Source organism: Balaenoptera physalus (assembly GCF_965194825.1).
Source record: "Balaenoptera physalus genome assembly, chromosome: 14".
Classification (NCBI taxonomy): domain Eukaryota; kingdom Metazoa; phylum Chordata; class Mammalia; order Artiodactyla; family Balaenopteridae; genus Balaenoptera; species Balaenoptera physalus.
The window spans coordinates 67,253,528-67,262,025 of record NC_138893.1 but is presented as its reverse complement, the minus strand read 5'-3'; the positions used below and the strand labels follow the sequence as shown (position 1 = coordinate 67,262,025).

Here is an 8,498-nt window from a genome sequence, read left to right as displayed (position 1 = left end):
GGAGAGAGGGAGTCTGAGTGAGGGAGAGAGGGAGTCCCAGGGAGGGAGTGTGAGAGGGAGCCCGAATGAGTGAGGGTGAGAGGGAACCCGAGTGAGTGAGGGTGAGAGGGACCGGAGTGAGGGAGGGTTACGGGGAGTCTAGGTGAGTGAAGGTGAGGGGGAGCCTGAGTGCGGGAGAGAGAGCACGAGGTCACAGTGAGGGAGGGTGAGAGGGAGCTTGAGTGAGAGAGGATTAGAGGGAGTCTAGGTGAGTGAAGTTGAGGGGGAGCCTGAGTGAGGGAGGGTGAGAGCGAGGTCACAGGGAAGGAGGGTGAGAGCGAGGTACAATGAGGGAGGGTGACAGGGAGCCTCAGTGAGACAGGTTGCCAGGGACACTGAGTGAGGAAAGGAGAGAGGGAGCCTGAGTGAGGGAGAGACGGAGTCTGAGAGAGGGAGTGTGAAAGGGAGCCTGAGTGAGGGAGGGTATGAGGGAGCCTGAGTGAGGGAAAGTGTGAGGGAGCCCAAGTGAGGGAGAGTGATAGGGATCCCGAGTGAGTGAGTGTGACAGGGAGCCTGAGTGCTGGAGGGTGAGAGCTAGGGCACAATGAGGGAGGGTGGGATGGAGCCTGAGTGAGAGAGGTTCTGAGGGAGCCTGAGTGAGGGAGGGTGTGAGGGAGCCCCAGTGAGGGTGAGAGGAAGCCGAGTGAGTGAGGGTGAGCGGGATCACGAGTGCGTGAGGGTGACAGGGAGCCCGAGTGAATCAGTGTGTGTGGGAGTCTGAATGATGGAGGGTGAGAGCGAGATCACAATGAGGGATGGAGGGAGGCAGCCTGAGTGACAGTAGTTGTGAGGGAGCCTGAGAGAGGAAGCGTGAGTGGTAGCATAGGTGAGTGAGTGTGAGAGTGAGTCCAAGTGTGTGAGGGTGAGAGGGAGCCTGAGTGAGTGCGACAGGGAACTGAGTGTGGGAAGGGGAGAGGGCCTGAGTGAGGGAGGATTACAGGGAGTGTAGGATATTGAAGGTGAGGGGGAGCCTGAGGGAGGGAGTGTGAGAGCGAGGTCAAAATGAGTGAGGGTGAGAGGGAGCCTGAGTGAGAGAGGTTGCCAGGGAGCTTGAAATAGGGAGTGTATGAGGGAGCCTGAGTGAGGAATTGTGTGAGGGATTCTAAGTGAGGGAAGGTGAGGGGGCCCTGAGTGATGGAGGGTGAGAGAAAGGTCACAATGAGGGAGGGTGACATGGAGCCTGAATGACAGAGGTTGTAAGGGAACCAGAGTGAGGGAGAGAGAGCGCGAGGTCACAGTGAGTGAGGGTGAGTGGGAGCTTGAGTAAGAGAGGATTAGAAGGAGTCTAGGTGAGTGAAGTTGAGTGGGAGCCTGAGTGAGGGAGGGTGAGAGCGAGGTCACAGGGAAGGAGGGTGAGAGCGATGTACAATGAGGGAGGGTGACAGGGAGCTTCAGTGGGACAGGGTGACAGGGAGACTGAGTGAGGGAGTGTGAAACGGAGCCTGAGTGAGTGAGGGTATGAGAGAGCCTGAGGGAGGGAAGGTGTGAGGGAGATCCAGTGAGGGAGGCTTAAAGGGATCCCAAGTGAGGGAGAGTGAGAGGGATCCCGAGTGAGTGAGGGTGACAGAGAGCCCGAATGACTCAGGGTGAGAAAGCAACTGAGTGAGGGAAGGTGAGAGGGAGCTGAGTGAGGGAGGGTTAGACGGAGCCTAGGTGAGTGAGGGTGAGCGGGAGGGTGAGAGCGAGGTCAAAATGACTGAGGGTGAGAGGGAGCCTGAGTGAGATAGGTTGCCAGGGAGCTTGAAATAGGGAGTGTATGAGGGAGCCTGAGTGAGGAACTGTGTGAGGGAGCAGGTGAGAGGGCCCCTGAGTGATGGAGGGTGACAGCAAGGTCACAATCAGGGAGAGTGAGAGGGAACCAGGTTGCCAGGGAGACGGAGTGAGGGCGGGAGAGAGGGAGACTGAGTGAGGGAGAGAGGGATTCCATCTTAGGAAGTGTGAGAGGCAGACTGAGTAAGGGAGGGTATGAGGGAGCCCCAGTGAGGGAGGGTGAGAGGGAGCCCGAGTGAGTGAGTGTGACAGGGAACCCGAATAAGTCACGGTGAGAGGGAGCCTGAGTAATGGAGGATGAGAGCGAGGTCACAGTGAGGGAGGGTGAAAGGTAGCCTGAATGAGAGAGGTTTCCAGGGAGACTGAGTGAGAGTGGTTCCCAGGGAAACTGAGTGAGGGAGGGAGAGAGGGAGCCTGAGTGAGGGAGAGAGGGAAACTGAGGGAGGGAAGGTTAGAGAGACCTGAGTGAGGGAGGGTTACAGGGAGTCTAGGTGAGTGAATGTGAGGAGGAGCCTGATTGAGGGAGAGTGAGAGCGAGGTCAAAGTGAAGGAGGGTGAGAGTGAGGTCACAATGAAGTGGGGGTGACAGGGAGCCTGAGTGAGACAGGTTGCCTGGGAGACTGAGTGAGGGAGGGACAGAGGGAGCCTGAGGGAGGGAGAGAGGGAGTCTGAGTGAGGGAGAAAGGGAAACTGAGGCAGGGAAGGTTAGAGAGACCTGAGTGAGGGAGGGTTACAGGGAGTCTAGGTGAGTGAATGTGAGGGGGAGCATGATTGAGGGAGAGTGAGAGCGAGGTCAAAGTGAAGGAGGGTGAGAGTGAGGTCACAATGAAGTGGGGGTGACAGGGAGCCTGAGTGAGACAGGTTGCCTGGGAGAGCCTGACAGAGGGAGCCTGAGGGAGGGAGAGAGGGAGTCTGACTGAGGGAGTGTGAAAGGGAGCCTGAGTGAGGGAGGGTATGAGGGAGCCTGAGTGAGGGAGGGTGTGAGGGAGCCCCAGTGAGGGTGAGAGCGAGCCGAGTCAGTGAGCGTGAGAGGGATCCCGAATGAGTGAGGGTGACAGGGAGCCCGAGTGAGTCAGTGTGTGTGGGAGCCTGAGTGATGGAGGGTTACAGCGAGATCACAATGAGGGAGGGAGGGAGGCTGCCTGAGTGACAGTAGTTGTGAGGCAGCCTGAGAGAGGGCGGGTGAGTGGTAGCATAGGTGAGTGTGTGTGAGAGTGAGCCCGAGTGAATGAGGGTGAGAGGGAACCCGAGTGAGTGAGGGCGACAGGGAACTGATTATGAGAAGGGGAGAGGGACCTGAGTGAGGGAGTGTTACAGGGACTCTAGGTGAGTAAAGGTGAGGGGGAGCCTGACTGAGGGAGGGTGAGAGTGAGGTCACAATGAGGGAGGGTGGGAGAGATCCGGAGTGACAGAAGCTGTGAGGGAGCCTGAGAGAGAGAGGGTGTGAGGGAGTCCAGGTGAGTGAGTGTGAGACGATGCCTGAGAGAGTGAGGGTGATAGGGAGCCCAAGTGAGGGAGGGTGAGAGTGATGTCACAATGAGGGAGGGTGGGAGGGAGCCTGAGTGACAGAAGTTGTGAGGGAGCCTGAGAGAGGGAAGGTGTGAGGGAGCCTAGGTGAGTGAGGGTGAGGGGGAGCCAAAGTGACGGAGGGTGAAAGGTAGCCTGAATGAGAGAGGTTTCCAGGGAGACTGAGTGAGAGTGGTTCCCAGGGAAACTGAGTGAGGGAGGGAGAGAGGGAGCCTGAGTGAGGGAGAGAGGGAAACTGAGGGAGGGAAGGTTAGAGAGACCTGAGTGAGGGAGGGTTACAGGGAGTCTAGGTGAGTGAATGTGAGGGGGAGCATGAGTGAGGGAGTGTGAAAGGGAGCCTGAGTGAGGGAGGGTATGAGGGAGCCTGAGTGAGGGAGGGTGTGAGGGAGCCCCAGTGAGGGTGAGAGCGAGCCGAGTCAGTGAGCGTGAGAGGGATCCCGAATGAGTGAGGGTGACAGGGAGCCCGAGTGAGTCAGTGTGTGTGGGAGCCTGAGTGATGGAGGGTTACAGCGAGATCACAATGAGGGAGGGAGGGAGGCTGCCTGAGTGACAGTAGTTGTGAGGCAGCCTGAGAGAGGGCGGGTGAGTGGTAGCATAGGTGAGTGTGTGTGAGAGTGAGCCCGAGTGAGTGAGGGTGAGAGGGAACCCGAGTGAGTGAGGGCGACAGGGAACTGATTATGAGAAGGGGAGAGGGACCTGAGTGAGGGAGTGTTACAGGGAGTCTAGGTGAGTAAAGGTGAGGGGGAGCCTGACTGAGGGAGGGTGAGAGTGAGGTCACAATGAGGGAGGGTGGGAGAGATCCGGAGTGACAGAAGCTGTGAGGGAGCCTGAGAGAGAGAGGGTGTGAGGGAGTCCAGGTGAGTGAGTGTGAGACGATGCCTGAGAGAGTGAGGGTGATAGGGAGCCCAAGTGAGGGAGGGTGAGAGTGATGTCACAATGAGGGAGGGTGGGAGGGAGCCTGAGTGACAGAAGTTGTGAGGGAGCCTGAGAGAGGGAAGGTGTGAGGGAGCCTAGGTGAGTGAGGGTGAGGGGGAGCCAAAGTGACGGAGGGTGACAGGGAGCCCCAGGGAGGGAGGGTGAGATGGAACTCAAGTGAGTGAGGGTGAGAGGGATCCTGAGTGAGTGAGGGTTACAAGGAGCCTGAGGGAGGGTGAGAGCGAGGTCACAGGGAAGGAGGGTGAGAGCGAGGTACAATGAGGGAGGGTCAGAGGCAACCTGAGTGACAGTAGTTGTGAGGGAGCCTGAGAGAGTGAGGGTGAGAGGGAGCATAGGTGAGTGAGTGTTAGAGGAATCCCGAGTGAGTGAGGGTGAGAGGGAACCCGAGTGAGTGAGGGTGAGAGGGAACCCGAGTGAGTGAGGGTGAGAGGGAACCCGAGTGAGTGAGGGTGAGAGGGAACCCGAGTGAGTGAGGGTGAGAGGGAACCCGAGTGAGTGAGGGTAAGAGGGACCTGAGTGAGGTAGGATTACGGGGAGTCTAGGTGAGTGAAGGTGAGGGGGAGCCTGAGTGAGGGAGAAAGAGCGCGAGGTCACAGTGAGTGAGGGTGAGAGGGAGCTTGAGTGAGAGAGGATTTGAGGGAGTCTAGGTGAGTGAAGTTGAGGGGGAGCCTGAGTGAGGGAGGGTGAGAGCGTGGTACAATGTGGGAGGGTGACAGGGAGCCTCAGTGAGACAGGTTGCCAGGAAGACTGAGTGAGGGAGAGTGAGAGGGATCTCGAGTGAGTTAGGATGCCAGGGAGCCCAAATGAGTCAGGGTGACAGGGAACCTAAGTGATGCAAGGAGAGAGCGAGGTCACAATGAGGGAGGGTGAAAGGGAGCCTGAGTGAGACAGGTTGCCAGGGAAACTGAGTGAGGGAGGGAGAGAGGGAGTCTGAGTGAGGGAGAGAGGGAAACTGAGGGAGGGAAGGTTATAGAGACCTGAGTGAGGGAGGGTTACAGGGAGTCTAGGTGAGTGAATGTGAGGGGGAGCATGATTGAGGGAGAGTGAGAGCGAGGTCAAAGTGAAGGAGGGTGAGAGTGAGGTCACAATGAAGTGGGGGTGACAGGGAGCCTGAGTGAGACAGGTTGCCTGGGAGAGCCTGACAGAGGGAGCCTGAGGGAGGGAGAGAGGGAGTCTGAGTGAGGGAGTGTGAAAGGGAGCCTGAGTGAGGGAGGGTATGAGGGAGCCTGAGTGAGGGAGGGTGTGACGGAGCCCCAGTGAGGGTGAGAGCGAGCCGAGTCAGTGAGCGTGAGAGGGATCCCGAATGAGTGAGGGTGACAGGGAGCCCGAGTGAGTCAGTGTGTGTGGGAGCCTGAGTGATGGAGGGTTACAGCGAGATCACAATGAGGGAGGGAGGGAGGCTGCCTGAGTGACAGTAGTTGTGAGGCAGCCTGAGAGAGGGCGGGTGAGTGGTAGCATAGGTGAGTGTGTGTGAGAGTGAGCCCGAGTGAGTGAGGGTGAGAGGGAACCCGAGTGAGTGAGGGCGACAGGGAACTGATTATGAGAAGGGGAGAGGGACCTGAGTGAGGGAGTGTTACAGGGAGTCTAGGTGAGTAAAGGTGAGGGGGAGCCTGACTGAGGGAGGGTGAGAGTGAGGTCACAATGAGGGAGGGTGGGAGAGATCCGGAGTGACAGAAGCTGTGAGGGAGCCTGAGAGAGAGAGGGTGTGAGGGAGTCCAGGTGAGTGAGTGTGAGACGATGCCTGAGAGAGTGAGGGTGATAGGGAGCCCAAGTGAGGGAGGGTGAGAGTGATGTCACAATGAGGGAGGGTGGGAGGGAGCCTGAGTGACAGAAGTTGTGAGGGAGCCTGAGAGAGGGAAGGTGTGAGGGAGCCTAGGTGAGTGAGGGTGAGGGGGAGCCAAAGTGACGGAGGGTGACAGGGAGCCCCAGGGAGGGAGGGTGAGATGGAACTCAAGTGAGTGAGGGTGAGAGGGATCCTGAGTGAGTGAGGGTTACAAGGAGCCTGAGGGAGGGTGAGAGCGAGGTCACAGGGAAGGAGGGTGAGAGCGAGGTACAATGAGGGAGGGTCAGAGGCAACCTGAGTGACAGTAGTTGTGAGGGAGCCTGAGAGAGTGAGGGTGAGAGGGAGCATAGGTGAGTGAGTGTTAGAGGGAGCCCGAGTGAGTGAGGGCGAGAGGGAACTGAGTGTGCAAAGGCGAGAGGGACCTGAGTGAGGGAGGGTGTCAGGGAGTCTAGGTGAGTGAAGGTGAAGGGGAGCCTGAGTGAGGGAGGGTGAGAGCGAGGTCACAGTAAAGGAGGGTGAGAGCGAGATCACAATGAGGGAGGGAGGGAGGCAGCCTGAGTGACAGTAGTTGTGAGGGATCCTGAGAGAGGGAGGGTGAGTGGTAGCATAGGTGAGTGAGTGTGAGAGTGAGTCCGAGTGTGTGAGGGTGAGAGGGAACTGAGTGTGCAAAGGCGAGAGGGACCTGAGTGAGGGAGGGTGTCAGGGAGTCTAGGTGAGTGAAGGTGAAGGGGAGCCTGAGTGAGGGAGGGTGAGAGCGAGGTCACAGTAAAGGAGGGTGAGAGCGAGATCACAATGAGGGAGGGAGGGAGGCAGCCTGAGTGACAGTAGTTGTGAGGGATCCTGAGAGAGGGAGGGTGAGTGGTAGCATAGGTGAGTGAGTGTGAGAGTGAGTCCGAGTGTGTGAGGGTGAGAGGGAACCACAGTGAGTGAGGGTGAGAGGGAGCCTGAGTGAGTGCGACAGGAAACTGAGTGTGAGAAGGGGAGAGGGTCTGAGTGAGGGAGGATTACAGGGAGTGTAGGATAGTGAAGGAGACGGGGAGCCTGAGGGAGGGAATGTGAGAGCGAGGTCAAATGAGTGAGGGTGAGAGGGAGCCTGAGTGAGAGAGGTTGCCAGGGAGCTTGAAATAGGGAGTGTATGAGGGAGCCTGAGTGAGGAACTGTGGAAGGGATTCTATGTGAGGGAAGGTGAGAGGGCCCTGAGTGATGGAGGGTGAGAGAAATGTCACAATGAGGGAGGGTGACATGGAGCCTGAATGACAGAGGTCGTAAGGGAACCGGAATGAGGGAGGGTGAGAGTGAGGTCACAATGAGGGTGAGTGAGAAGAAGCCTAAGTGAGACAGGTTGCCAGGGAGACTGAGTGAGGGAGGGAGAGTGGGAGTCTGAGTGAGGGAGAGAGGGAGTCCCAGGGAGGGAGTGTGAGAGGGAGCCCGAATGAGTGAGGGTGAGAGGAATCCCGAGTGAGTGAGGGTGAGAGGGAACCCGAGTGAGTGAGGGTGAGAGGGAACCCGAGTGAGTGAGGGTAAGAGGGACCTGAGTGAGGTAGGATTACGGGGAGTCTAGGTGAGTGAAGGTGAGGGGGAGCCTGAGTGTGGGAGAAAGAGGGCGAGGTCACAGTGAGTGAGGGTGAGAGGAAGCTTGAGTGAGAGAGGATTTGAGGGAGTCTAGGTGAGTGAAGTTAAGGGGGAGCCTGAGTGAGGGAGGGTGAGAGCGTGGTACAATGTGGGAGGGTGACAGGGAGCCTCAGTGAGACAGGTTGCCAGGGAGACTGAGTGAGGGAGAGTGAGAGGGATCTCGAGTGAGTTAGGATGCCAGGGAGCCCAAATGAGTCAGGGTGACAGGGAACCTAAGTGATGCAAGGAGAGAGCGAGGTCACAATGAGGGAGGGTGAAAGGGAGCCTGAGTGAGACAGGTTGCCAGGGAGACTGAGGGAGGGAGGGAGAGAGGGAGCCTGAGTGAGGGAGAGAGGGAGTCCCAGGGAGGGAGTGTGAGAGGGAGCCCGAATGAGTGAGGGTGAGAGGGAACACGAGTGAGTGAGGGTGAGAGGGACCGGAGTGAGGGAGGGTTACGGGGAGTCTAGGTAAGTGAAGGTGAGGGGGAGCCTGAGTGAGGGAGAGAGAGCGCGAGGTCACAGTGAGGGAGGGTGAGAGGGAGCTTGAGTGAGAGAGGATTAGAGGGAGTCTAGGTGAGTGAAGTTGAGGGGGAGCCTGAGTGAGGGAGGGTGAGAGCGAGGTCACAGGGAAGGAGGGTGAGAGCGAGGTACAATGAGGGAGGGTGACAGGGAGCCTCAGTGAGACAGGTTGCCAGGGACACTGAGTGAGGGAGGGAGAGAGGGAGTCTGAGTGAGGGAGAGAGGGAGTCCCAGGGAGGGAGTGTGAGAGGGAGCCCGAATGAGTGAGGGTGAGAGGGAACCCGAGTGAGTGAGGGTGAGAGGGACCGGAGTGA

General features: G+C 58.3%; 1 long non-coding RNA gene across 1 annotated transcript in view; it reads right to left on the bottom strand.

The window, feature by feature from the left end:
- The window catches only part of LOC309642522, a 16,776-nt gene extending 10,260 nt beyond the window's left edge, over positions 1-6,516 (bottom strand). The window contains exon 1 of the long non-coding RNA XR_014253240.1: positions 6,454-6,516. This is a non-coding gene — a long non-coding RNA (uncharacterized lncRNA). The remainder of the gene's footprint in view (positions 1-6,453) is intronic.
- Positions 6,517-8,498: the final 1,982 nt, after the last annotated feature.